We start from the raw sequence: 14304 nt of genomic DNA, 5'->3' as shown, positions 1-14304 counted from the left end.
ACAATATCTTTATTTTATTTTACTTATTTTTATGTGGTGCTGAGGATCGAACCCAGTGCCTCATGCATGCAAGGCAAGTGCTCTACCACTGAGCCACAACCCCAGCACCTAATGATAATAATTTTATAAAAGAAATCCAGCCTCTGCACTTTCAGTTGCCCAAGATTTTCAGAAATTGCCATCATATGGTAGAGTATTAGAGTTTAATTTAAATATTAAGGCTTAATTAATTCTCAGAAGAATTTTTGAGACAGGTCTTATCAGAGGCCTTTTAGAGGTCGAGCACAGAGGCCTCTGACAGTTCTTCTGTTTTTCTACCAGTGGTTTCTTGTTTTTATGAAGAAATGTTGGAAAAACTCTCATTTATTTTAAATGTTCATACAAACAAAAATTTAAAGCAAATAAATACAATGCAATATTGCATATGTATTTACAAGGTAATTATGGGTTTTATCATAAAAATAGGAATTCAAAGTCCCTTGAGGTAGAGAGAGCTACAAACCCAGTTTTAAGACAGGCATCTTTCACTCCTATCATTGTGAATCTGACCACATGTACAATCTTGTTTGGAGATGATATAAAAAGTATAAATGTGAGTCCCTCTGGGAATATATCCTGGGCCTATTGTTCTCCCTAATGGCACCTATCAAAATATCACAGGTCAGTGGTTCAACACAATTTCATACAAGGCTCCCTGGTAATAGCAAGTATTTTATAATACTCTATCTGCATGAATACTGGGCATATGTCAATAGAGTACATGCATGTGCACACATACACACACACACACACACACACACACACACACACAAAATCACCAACCCCCAGTAGTAATGTGTAGGGCCTCTTCAGGCTTTGTAACAACAAATACACACCCGTGAGTTCCAAAATCAGTTTGAAATATGGGGTAATCTTGTGCAAGACTTTGCAGGAACTATATTAGCCAGCATTCCCCAATCAGGCAAAAACAAAAACAAATTCCAAAAGTTCCCTAAAGGGAGAAGGGGGAAAATGCTGTTAAGAGTTCATCATAAAATGCACAAAAATGTGAATCTGAGATTATACTCCAGATTACACTCATCTAGAAAGGGCAGGTTTGGATCCAAAGCCACATCTCATGATGTCCAATCCAGTAAATGTTTTCAGAATGTTGCAATTGCCTCCTGATTTGGAGTGGCTTCTTAAGGTGATATTTGACCCTTATGTGTCCATTCAAGTTCTGTTGACTTTTAGAGACAGAAATCATGCAGCACATAGCTCCCTTCAATACAAGAGTCCAAACTGCTGACACTGAGAGGTGACACCCGCCTCTAACCAGCCCTTAGTGTTTACATCCACAAGTGACTGGGATGGGCGGAAACATGCAAGTTTATTTACTTGAATCACTTGTATAACAAAATGGATGAATTTCCCAGGTTTATACATACCACTCTCAACTCAATAACTTTTTATGCATGTGGATAGGCACTTCAAATGTAGAAAAGCCAAATTTACTTCTTAATTACCCCTATCACCAACACCCTATGTTACCCCAAAACTGTTCCTTCCTCAATCTTATTCATGAATGTTAGGGAATTCTATTTAAATGCACATGTGTTAAGAAGGTGTAAAACTGTACATTAAAATGTATATATGAGTTGCAGTTCACATATGCAAATTTGATTACAAATGAAATGAATTTTATTGTCTACTTAACTGTACATTGAAGCAAAGGAGGATGGAATGAAAAATAAACCAATAAAACAGACCTCTAAACATGCAATTTCTCAGGCCAAAAACCTATATATAATCCTAGATTCCTTTCTTTATCTCATGTATTAGTCAGTCGGTGCTGCTATGACAAAGTACCAAGGAATAGGGGGCTTAAAGAACAGAAATGTATTTTTCAGAGTTACAGAGTCTCAGTGGAGTAAAGCTGTCATCAGGGTTGGTTCTCCTGAGGCTTCTTGATGGCTTGTAGATGGCATCTTCTTCCTTCTGAGTCTCCCAGGGTCTTCTGCACATGTGCGCTTGCGTCCCCATCTCCTTTCCTTAAGAGGTCACATTTATTGGACGTACCCTACACACTTACTTCAACCTGGTTACCTCTGTCAGATGCAGTCACATTTTGAGATTCTTGGGGTAGAGATTTGACATCTAGATCTGGGGACACAGCTCAGCCCATAACCCACCATTCCCTGCCTGCAGCTCAACAAGTGTCTTGATGTCCTCTGCCTCAAGCCTCTGCCCTCGTTCAAGCCACTACTCAGAGAGGCCCCTGAGAGTGTCTCATGCCAGTCTTGCTCCTAATTGTTTCTGTGCATTAACCCGAGTGACCTTCCTCAAACCAAATAGGATCTCGCCACCTCCACGCTTAAGCCCGGACAGTGGTTGACCGCTGTGACTAGAATCAAGATGCAAAGTCCTGCAGGACCTACGAGATCCCTCTCTGCCTTTAACCTGGTCTCACACCGTCTCCTTCTGCTCTGTCCTCAGGACACCTTCCTTCGGCTAATCCTTCCCAACCCAGAACCGTCAGAGCAGCTCTGCTGTCTCACATTCAGGCCCCCACTTACACAGGGCAGGCTCAGGGGGAGGCTTCCACCACGGCTTTACACCCGCAGAGCCCCACCTCACACCTTTCTTGGTACGTTTTTTTCTGATTTTTGTTGACTTCTTTATTATCTATTCCCCCCCTCTCATCTCCCACTAGAAAAATGATCATAAATTCTGCCTGGTTTATTTTCCACTCCATCCTCCTTTGCTTCAATGTACAGTTAAGTAGACAATAAAATTCATTTCATTTATAATTAAATTGGCCTATGTGAACTGCAAGTCATATATACATTTTAACGTACAGTCTTACACCATATGTGCATTTAAACATTCATTTTTAAAATTTAAATTAAATTTGTTTTTTAACCACCAGATAAAACATAAAAATAATATACATTTGGGGCTACTATGTGATGTTTTGATACATGTATATATTGTGTAATGTTTATGGGTTAAACATATCTACCTCCTCAAACATTAATCATTGTTAATCACTAAAAATAGTATGGCTTGTTACTTAATCTTAAATTGTGACATTCAGGGATGGGGATGTGGCTCAAGCGGTAGCGCGCTCGCCTGGCATGCGCAAGGCGCTGGGTTCAATCCTCAGCACCACATAAAAATAAAATAAAGGTGTTGTGTCCACCGAAAACTAAAAAAATAAATAAGAGCTTTGTAATGTTTTGAACAACCAATAAAAATAAATAAATAAATAAATATTTAAAAATTCTCTCTCTCTCTCTCTTTAAAAAAAAAACTGTGACATTCATTATGGAAAATGATCTTTCCATTGACAGTCAGATAATATAATGTGAACTTACTTTTATAGCTGCTGGTGATACAGTTGACTTTTATGAAGAAGTATAGTATCAAAAGTAAGCTATCATAGCAAATCGTGTTAATAATTAGTATTAATTAATATTAAATCAATAAACATTATATGTTCTCTTAAGTAAAACCTTCTAATATCCAGTCTGTTCTTCTTGAAAAGATCTTGACAGCAGGCCAGGTGACCACCCGGGTTGAGTCTCACTCACACCCTGAATCTGACACATGATTCCAGATTCTGGAAACACCCACTTGTGTTACAGTCACCCGAGTCACAGGCAATGGGCTGAGTGTCTGCGTCCCCAGATTGACACGTTGAAGCCCTAATTCCAGTGCGATGATTTGGAGGTGGGGTCCCTGGGAGGCCATGAGAAGGCGAGGTAGAGCCCTCATGGGGGTTGTGCCCTGTAAGAGGAGGCCAGTGCCAGGTGGCCTCTACGCGAAACCTCATAGACAGACAGCTGCCTGTGCTCAGCACTCCTCAAGAAGCAGGCCCGGGGTCAGACTCCAACCTGCAAAACTGCAAGAAACGTGTGTGTTGTGAAGCCGTCAGGTCCATGGTATTTCATTCTGTCAGCCCAAACTGATTGAGGCACAAGAATATTCATAATTTTAAAGCTAAATATTTCAGATTTATTCATCAATTAATTAAAAGAAACCAATGCTACTAAACCCTGAAGCTGATCTCTCCCTGCATAGTCCTAGGTGCGTGGCTGCCCTGGGAAGCTATCATCACCGTCTCCATGCACAGAGCAGTGCCTTGTGTCTTCAGCAAGTACTTTCTTATTTACTTCATCATCCTTTTTCAAAAACAGCAGCAAGCTTACCAGGAAATTCTCTAGGCCCCTATCACAGATGAGAAAATAAATACACTAAGAGGCCATGGCAGAACCAGGCGGCTTCCCTTGCCTTGTAGGCTACTGGACCATCTCCTGGCAGGGAACAGCAGGGAAGCCCCAGTAACCCACCGCTCAGCCCCCCGGGGACAGTGCCCTCAGCTGGGCAGAGGAGACGCTGACCACCTCCTGCTGATTCTGAGGCGGTGCCTTTGCTAGCCAAACCTTTTCTATAGACTTTGGTACCAACTGTATTCCCAACTCCTTTTCACCAACTCCGGTTCCAGGTTTAACTGTGAATGAAGAAATGAAAATAAGGGCTTTGTGTTTTGGGAACGTAAGCTGATCATGATACTTGCCCATCGGTGGGGATTAAGCTGTAATACTACTCCCCACGAGGAACTGTGAGGCCTCCTGTTGGTTGTGTAACTGTGCAGGTATCCACAAGAAAGGAGCGAGTCATGAGGCAGGTATGTAGGAAGCCCTAGGCGCTGCCCGACTTTGGAGAACCCCGAAGGCCACAGGGTGACTTCAAAGTCACCAGCCTCCCCCTCTGCTTCTGTGCCCTCGGGGACTTTTTCGTGTCCAAATATCCACTGCCTCTGCATCTCTTCCACTTTCACGCTAATCTCAATAAAGGGCCTGCGAGTTACTCTCACTAAAAAAGATGGATAAAGGCTAAAACTATCACCTTCCTGGAGGCAGTACACTCACAAAGGAGACGGGCACTTTCATTCTTGCTACTTTTGATATGTGGGAAGCTGTGAGCTCAACTGCAGGCTGCTGTAAAGGGAACAGGGTCCAGAGTCACGGAGCCCAAGGCTTATGCCACTTCCCACTCCACTTTAGATCCAGCTATTATTTCTCCCCCCGCCCCGCCCCCGCCCTCCATTTTCATTTTCTCTACTATTGCCCAGCTATTATTTCTTTTTTTTTTTTTAATTTTTATTGTTGGTTGTTCAAAACATTGCATAGTTCTTGATATATCATATTTCACACTTTGATTCAAGTGGGATATGAACTCCCATTTTTACCCCGTATACAGATTGCAGAATCACATCAGTTACACATCCATTGATTTACATATTGCCATACTAGTGTCTGTTGTATTCTGCTGCCTTTCCTATCCTCTACTATCCCCCCTCCCCCCCACCTCCCCTCTTCTCTCTCTACCCCCTCTACTGTGATTCATTTCTCCCCCTTGTATTTTTTTCCTTTTCCCCTCACTTCCTCTTGTATGTAATTTTGTATACCCCTGAGGGTCTCCTTCCATTTCCATGCAATTTCCCTTCTCTCTCCCTTTCCCTCCCACCTCTCATCCCTGTTTAATGTTAATCTTCTTCTCATGCTCTTCGTCCCTACTCTGTTCTTAGTTACTCTCCTTATATCAAAGAAGACATTTGGCATTTGTTTTTAAGGGATTGGCTAGCTTCACTTAGCATAATCTGCTCTAATGCCATCCATTTCCCTGCAAATTCTATGATTTTGTCATTTTTTAATGCAGAGTAATACTCCATGGTGTATAAATGCCACATTTTTTTTTTATCCATTCGTCTATTGAAGGGCATCTAGGTTGGTTCCACAGTCTTGCTATTGTGAATTGTGCTGCTATGAACATGGATGTAGCAGTGTCCCTGTAGTATGCTCTTTTTAGGTCTTTAGGGAATAGACCAAGAAGGGGAATAGCTGGGTCAAATGGTGGTTCCATTCCCAGCTTTCCAAGAAATCTCCATACTGCTTTCCAAATTGGCCGCACCAATTTGCAGTCCCACCAGCAATGTACAAGTGAACCCTTTTCCCCACATCCTCGCCAGCACTTGTTTTTGTTTGACTTCCTAATGGCTGCCAATCTTACTGGAGTGAGATGGTATCTTAGGGTGGTTTTGATTTGCATTTCTCTGACTGCTAGAGATGGTGAGCATTTTTTCATGTACTTGTTGATTGATTGTATGTCCTCCTCTGAGAAATGTCTGTTCAGGTCCTTGGCCCATTTGTTGATTGGGTTATTTGTTATCTTATTGTCTAATTTTTTGAGTTCTTTGTATACTCTGGATATTAGGGCTCTGTCTGAAGTGTGAGGAGTAAAGATTTGTTCCCAGGATGTAGGCTCCCTATTTACCTCTCTTATTGTTTCTTTTGCTGAGAAAAAACTTTTTAGTTTGAGTAAGTCCCATTTGTTGATTCTAGTTATTAACTCTTGTGCTATGGGTGTCCTATTGAGGAATTTGGAGCCCAACCCCACAGTATGTAGATCGTAGCCAACTTTTTCTTCTATCAGACGCCGTGTCTCTGATTTGATATCAAGTTCCTTGATCCACTTTGAGTTAACTTTTGTGCATGGCGAGAGAAAGGGATTCAGTTTCATTTTGTTGCATATGGATTTCCAGTTTTCCCAGCAGCTATTATTTCTTAATACTGAAATAACTATACTTCTGACTGGCCCAGGCTTGAGTGTCCTAGTCATCATCCAGCCTGTTTGGCCCCAGCCCCACCTATTGAAGTGAGCACTCCTGCTCACGCTCGGTCGCTGGTTCTTCTTTCTCCATTTAAATCACATGCAAGGTGCCTCCCAACATGGATCTACCTACTTTCCCAGTCTTCCTGTAACTACGTTGCAAACAAACTACATGATTCACAGTTTGCTCTCGGAACAACCCAGAGCAACCTCCAAGTTTGTGTTGATGGTCATCTCCCTGCCTGGAGGGCAGGCATCTCTCAAACCCATCTCTATTGTTTCCTCCTGGCTCAGACTTGTACTGGTTCCCCTGGAGCATGCTGAGATCGAACTCAGTTATGAGGCTACTGGCAACCAAGGGTGGGCTGGGGCAGATGGTGAAGAGAGTAGCATCCCTTCACACAGCAATTGCCCAGGGGAGGCCCCAGTAGCAGCCTTTAGCACCCTCAGACCTGTTGTGCACCAGCCAGAGAAGCTCAAAGTGATTCAGGGATTCGGGATTCTCGACTTTACTGGAAGCCTTGGCCGGGTAATCCACTTACACGTCCATTCTGAAACTTTCAAAACTAAAATTCGTTCTGATTTTTCACAAAGTTGTTCCTGAAGCTGCAAGAAATGAGGTCCTTCTAGGTCCACCACATGAGCACACCAGCTCTATGGCATGGCCGGAGCTGAGAGTCTGGAGCCCGAGCCTATCATGCCTTTCCTTAGTGCTTCAGTACACCAGGAGTAGCCCTCTCTGCCCTGGAGTTCATGGCCACCACCCCTGTCATACGGGAAAGTGCAGCAGTCACTTACTCCCTCGGGGGACTGGCTTCTCTAGGTGCTTCCTCACAGTCAGGCAAAGGTGGCTGCATGGGGCGCCGCAGCACAGTTCACAGCGCTCCAGGAGCTCCGTCTGCGTTCCAGTCCAGGATACGCCCACCCTGATGCCCAAATCTCATTTTTGAGTGTCCATTTCCTTGGACGTTTCCTGGCACCAACTTCTCTATTAGTCAAGATCCGTTCAGGGAAGAAGAACCCCACCACTTTATAAAACAAGAATATAACATCAGAAAGGGCCAACAGAGCGTCAGCGAACCTAAGAGCAGAGAGGAGCACGCAGTGCCCCAGGCCTGAGGAGAGGACAGGAGCCAGTGGGGGTCATCGAACGTTCACGCTGGGAGGGAACTTGTAGGGCTGGTACCCCAGCTCCGAGCGGGGTGCGGGCTGGCTGGTGCACGTGTCTCCGAGGCAGCATGAGGAAATGGCCTGGGTGCTGAGCTGCCGTAAACCAGAACCAACCCGTACGGCAGGTGGCCAGGGGAAGCCGAGCTGCAGCATGTGACAGCATCAGGGAGCAGCAAGGAAGGAGCAAGTCCTTTCTTCTTGGGCCTGTGAGACTCCTCAGACAGGAAGAGGGAGCGTGGGCCGGCTCAGACCGCCCAGCTGTGAAGACAGGGTCCAGGTTGGGAGGAAGTGACTGTCAGCAGGTTTTCTTTAAGCCCATTTCAAATGCCACCCCAAAGGCTTTCTTAACATCCCCCTAGATGAGTTTCCCTCTCCTTTAAATCCGTACATGAACCTGGTTTCTTTCTGGTGTCGTGTTTTTCCTGCAGCACGTTTTCGCCTGTGCCTGTGTGGGTACCTCCCTCTCCACTTCAAGCTTCCCCATGCTGACACCCGCATGTTACAGGACCCATGACACCTGCCAAAATGGCTCGTTTTTCTCCATGTCTCCTTTGGCTTCATGACAACTTTATATTACCCTTGTTCACTGCTGGGTCCCCAGTGCCTAGAACTGACAACCAGGCTTTATGTGTGTGTGTGTGTAGTGTGTTTGTGTGTGTGTGTGTGTGTGTAGTGTGTTTGTGAATGAATTAAACTGAATTGAAAGCAGTTCAGGGAAGTCAGATGAGGGATGTCTGGGGATTCTGAATATGAAAATGCTGTGGTTGTACCGTATGTTGTTGAAGAAAATATCTTTTCCTTGGAGTGATTAAAGGAATCTCACACCCAGAACCTAATTTGCTGCCTTCCTCTTCTTCCCTTGACCAAGTCAAAAGGTGACTGCCAAATCCCCCACACGGACTAACGTCCAAAACCTGAGGCCAGTTTCCCACAGCAACAAATACAGAGAACGAGTTTCGCAACCAGGACTAAAGACCAAAAAAACTGTGCTTGGCACAGACCTCTGGAAAGATAAACACAGAGTATGATACACAAAACAAAAGACAATGGCCCTCACTCCCGGGAAAGGACAGCGTCTCTTGCAAATTCCAGGAAAGCAGAGAGCCTAGAACACCCTGTGGAGTAATCCCTGCTGATGTTGTTATAAGAACAGTCTTTAAGGACATCAGCTGGATGGAAAAACAGGAGCTCCTGGGGACTCCCTCCTGGGGACATCCACCTGAATGGCAGGAGCTGGGGACCAAGGGAGAGACTACAGAGCCTGGGGAGCACAGAAAGGGGAAGGATGAGGAGGAGGGCAGGGCGGTTTCTCTCACCCACACAGCCCCTCCCTCCATCCCAGGCAGCACAGAGGGCAGAGTGCTGCCCAATACGTGGGGAGAGGGATGGAAGTGAGCCTCCAGCTTCGCCCCGGCCCAGCACTGGGCCTGCTCTGGCAAACCCATTGTCAGGCTCACTTGTACCAAGCCAGCACTGGCCCCAAGCTCCAGGCTGACCCCCAAAGACCAGGCTGCCAGGCCTGCCTGAGGCTCTAGGAAGCAAGCTGGCTACTGCAGACCAGGTTCAGCCCCTAGGATGGCCCACAGGCCAGGCTCCAAGCCGGGCCCAGGCTCCCAAGCACCTGGTTCAGCTCTGTTGATACCAGGACCGCGCTGCCCCCAGGCACAGAGCCAGGCCCATCCTCAGGGACCCGGCCTCTGGTTGGCCCTAGCACCAGGTTTGCCCCTGTAGACCTTGGTTGAAGGCCTAGTACTAAGCTGGCTGCTGGGGATGGTGGCTTCGGCCTGTCCCAACACACACAGTCAACAGGGCCATCACAGTAGACCACAGAACGAGGCTGGCCTCTGTGGACATGTTGCAACTGGGCCTGCCCACATATGGATGCAGTCTCAGGCCTCCCTAGCAGACCCAGGTCCCAGGCCTGTCCCCATAGACACAGGCAGCAGGGTGGCCTCCCACCTACTAACCTAGGCATGGCCCAGCCCTCCTGAGGCCTGAAACATCAAACCAGCCGTAGACTCCGAGTCAGCACACCAAGAATCTCCACACAGGCTATGGTAGACTGGAAGAGATGCCTGCTTCTTAAACGTGTAGACACCAACACAAGGCCACAGAATCACGAGTAACCTGGAAAACACGACTCCACCAAGGGAGAACTAGCAATTGACCCTGAAGACATGGAGCTCTACGTGTGCCTGACAAAGAACTCGAAGAGTGGCCTCAAGAAGTTCAGTGAGCTAAAACAGAACACACACAAACAGTGCATGACCAAAATTAGAAGTTCAACAAAGAGTTAGAAACCGTAAAGCATAACCACACAGAAATTCTGGAGTTGAAGAGCACAAATTTACAGAAATGAAAAATTTCATAGAGTGCTTCAACAGCAGACTCAATCAGGCAGCAAAAAGACAATGGAGCTGGGCACATGGAGCAATCCTGTCATCCCAGAAGCTCCGGAGGCTGAGGCAGGAGCATCACAAGTTCAAAGCCAGCCTCAGCAACAGCAAACTAAGCAACTCAGTGAGACCATGTCTCTAAATAAAATACAAAATAGGGCTCAGTGGCTGAGTGTGCCTGAGTTCAATCCCTGGTAACCTCCCTGCCCCGCCCCCAAAAAAGACAATGGGGTCTAAGAGGTCATTTTAAATTACACAGAGGAAGAGAAATAAGAATGCATGAAAAAGAGTGAAGAAAGACATCATAAAGCAAACCAATGCATAGGCATAATGGGAGTCTCCTAAGGAGCAGAGGGACAGAAAGAGGGAAAAAACTTATATAAGAAATGATGACAGAAAACTTTGCAAACCAGGAAAGGAAACCAATGTGTAGATCCCTGAATATGAATGAAAGAATAGATTAAACAAAGAAATGTTCATTAGCCAGACATGGTGGTGCAGGCCTGTAATCCCAGTGGCTCAGGAGGCTGAGGCAGGAGGATTGTGAGTTCAAAGCCAGCCTTAGCAACTTAAAGAGACACTAAGCAACTCAGCAGACCCAGTCTCTAAATAAAATATTTTAAAAGGGCTGGGGATGTGGCCCAGATGTTAAGCATCCTGGGTTTAATACCTGGTTAAAAAAAAAAAAAAGAATGGAAGGAAGGAAGGAAGGGGGGAAGGAAGGTTCATTAAGACACTTTATAATCAAATTCTAAAAGTCAAAGATAAAGAATTACAAGGGCAGCACGAGAATAGTGACTTATCCAGGAAACCCCTAAGAGACTGTCAGTGGCATTCCTAGAAGAAACTCTGCAGGCCAGGTGAGAATGGATGCTATATTAAAAAAACTGGGGGAAAAAAGTGTCAACCAAGAACACTAAACCTGGCAAAGCTGACCTTCAGAATAGCTTTCATACCATCAAATGAAGGAGGGATAAACACTTTCCCAAGCAAAAGGAGAGGGAGTTGATCACCACTGGATCTCCTTTTAAGAAATGCTAAAGGGAGTTCCTCAAAAGAAATGAAAGGAAATTGGTTACTAACATGAAAACATGAGAGCATGAGAGTCTGGGGTTGTGGCTCAGTGGTAGAGGGCTTGCCTTGCATGTGTGAGGCACTGGCTTGATCCTCAGCACCGCATAAAAATAAAGAAACAAAATAAAGGTATTGTGTCCGTCTACAACTAATATATATATATAAATTCATTTAAAAATTTTAAATTTAAAATTTTTTAAATAAGAGCATGATACATGCTGGTTACGTTATATGTAGTCAAATTCTAAATACTCTAATACTGTAAGGGCAGTGTGTAGAGACTTGTATATATGCTACAAAAGTTAAGAAAAAAACTTTTAAAAATAACTACAGTTACAATAATTTGCTGAGAGACACACAATATAAAATACATAACTGTGACTTCAAAATATGAAACGCAGGAGGGAGGGTAAAAGTAGAGGTTTTAGGTGTGTGTAAAGTTAAGTTGCTAACAGTCCACCCTGGAGTATTGTTTTATATAGGTCTCACAAAGGCTAGAAAGAGAAAAAGTGTAATAAATACACAAAAGATAAAGAAACCAAGCATAAGCACTACAGAAAACCATCAAGCCATGAAGGTAGACAGCAAAAGAATAAAGGAACAAAGGACTTACAAAAAATCCAGAAAACAATTGATAGATGGCCATAGTATATCCCTACTTATAAAAAATAACCTGATGCAACAGACTGGGTTGTCTAATAAAAAGAATGACTGAATAGATTTTAAAAAGAAAAACAAAATCCAAATGTATGCAATATGTGTTGTCCATAAGAGACTCGTTTTAGATTTAAGGACACACAGAGGCAGAAAAAGACACAATGGGAAAAACCTTCCAGTCAATGGAAGCCCCAGGAGGCCACAGCGGCTACATTTAAGGCAAAAAAAAAACCAAAAAACATTTGAAGTTGAAAAACCATCCCAAGGGATAAAGACGGTCACTCTGTAGTGATAAGGCGGAGGGCTGGTCACGAGTGTTTGACAGTGATACACACATGTGCACCGTACACTGGAACACCTAAACATATGGAGCAAGTTTTAGATCTGACGAGAGAGACAACCAGACCAGGGACGCAGCATGGGAAAGGACCAAGGACGCTGGGAACTGGACATACACACGCAGGGAGGAAACCGGACCCTGCATATATGGAAAAAAAAAACAACTTAAAGTGCATTAAAGGCTTGGGGACAGTCGCAGGAAGGACCGCCTGGGCCACACGGCTGCACCGTCCCCGGGGGACCGGCCTCTCAAGAGCCACGAGCACCAGCCACCTCTCAGGGGGAGCCGGAAGGACGCTGTGCTAAGTGAAATCAGACAGGCATAGAGATGTAAATACCACGCACCAGTGAGTAGAAGGGCAGTGGCCGTGACTTGGGCTGGGAGGGATGGTGGCTGGTGGTCAAAGCCTAAGAGCTCAGTGACGCAGGGCGAGTAAGTCTGGAGATGTAACAGGCAGCGCGGTGTTCAAACAGGGGAAAAGGGCCTGACAAACACTTCTCAAACCACAGCGCTGTACACGTGGGATTTGTTCAGAGTAGGTCCAAAGTGTACTCGGCCACAAAGACAGTGGGGCCTGCGTGAAGTGACAGAGACGCCCACAAACTTGCTACAATTTGGGGATACATGTGTATGTTAAAACATGGGGCCGTGCGCCTTACGTGTAGTTTTATTTGTTAATTATACCTTAGTGAGGCTAGAGAGAGAAAAATAAACTCAAAGTAAACAATAAAATAAAAATTTTTGCACCCGTCTATGCAGCAGTGATGCAAATAATCTTCACGGAAAAGAGGAGAGCTTTAAAAGTGTTGTCAAGTTACATCCACACCTACTCACGGAGCACCCACTGGGTGTCAAGGGAGGTGACAAAAATCAGACTTGACAGTCCTGACAGCAAGAGGTGAATCTGTCCACAGGACGATAACGAACGCTTATGAGACAATTCAGGAGAGCTCCCGGAAGCCAGCGACATCATCGGATCTGAGGAAACTCGGCCAACGCGCGCAAGTGCTAGGAAGGCTTCCCTGGGAGGAGGAGGTTTGGTCAGGGTCCTGACGCATGCACAGACCTGCGTCACAGCATGAAGGTGGGAGAACCCCCAGTTCCAGAGGCCTGAGTGAGCAGGGAGCATGGCCCCCCGCAGGGAGAGGGAAGGGACGTGGTTGAGTGCGGGTTCCCAGACACGGGTGCACGGAGGAAAGGAGAGGCTGGGGCAGCCAGCAGTGGGAGGGCAGCAGGGGACCCCAGGAGGAGCACAGAGCACTGTGTGCCCTAGGAAACACTTCCTGAAGCCCTTGGCGAGTCCAGCTTTGGAAGGATAGTCCCCAGGAAGAAGGACACAAGGAAACACAGCCTGAGGGAAAGAGCCCATAGAAAGAACAGGCCTGAGCCTGTACATTTGCAGGGCAGGGGTGGCAGCAAGAAGGCGGGGCGGGAGACAAGGAAGGAAGCTCTGCCCTCTGCCTGCCCATCAACCAGTCCCCCTACTTAGCCCAGAACTTCCTCCTGGCTAGCCCGAGGGGTCACTAAAGGGTGATGAACCCTAACTCCCCATTTGGGAAACTTTCAGAAAAGAGAATGCTGAGTTTTCCTCTCTGCCTCCCTCCTTCTAGCCCTGGGATGAGACAGAACTGGCTACGACTGGCTCCAGGAAGGGTTATCTCTGTAGGAAGAATGGGCCTCAGAGCAGACGTGATGGATTGAAGCCTAAGAATTTGCAAATTACAATCTGTCAAGGCCTCTGGCTGTGCTTGTGGATCCCCTAAGACTCCCTTAAGTCCAGAAAAATACAAAAATGGGAATTACAAATGTGAAGTCATCTGGAAAATCTCCCCAAACCCTCACAAATCCTAAAATAATCAGCCTGTCCGGCAAGCACCATGGCTTCCCTCAACTTGAAAGCCCTTAGTTCTCCAATCCCTAGTCTGCTGCCTGGGGAAGCCAGGTACCTGGCAGCCGGTTCAAACCGCCCTGCTCTGGGTGACAGCCACACTGCAGACCACCAAAGAGCTGAGG

Source organism: Callospermophilus lateralis, chromosome 13, assembly GCF_048772815.1.
Source record: "Callospermophilus lateralis isolate mCalLat2 chromosome 13, mCalLat2.hap1, whole genome shotgun sequence".
NCBI classification, from domain to species: Eukaryota; Metazoa; Chordata; class Mammalia; order Rodentia; family Sciuridae; genus Callospermophilus; species Callospermophilus lateralis.
This window is presented reverse-complemented; position numbering follows the sequence as displayed.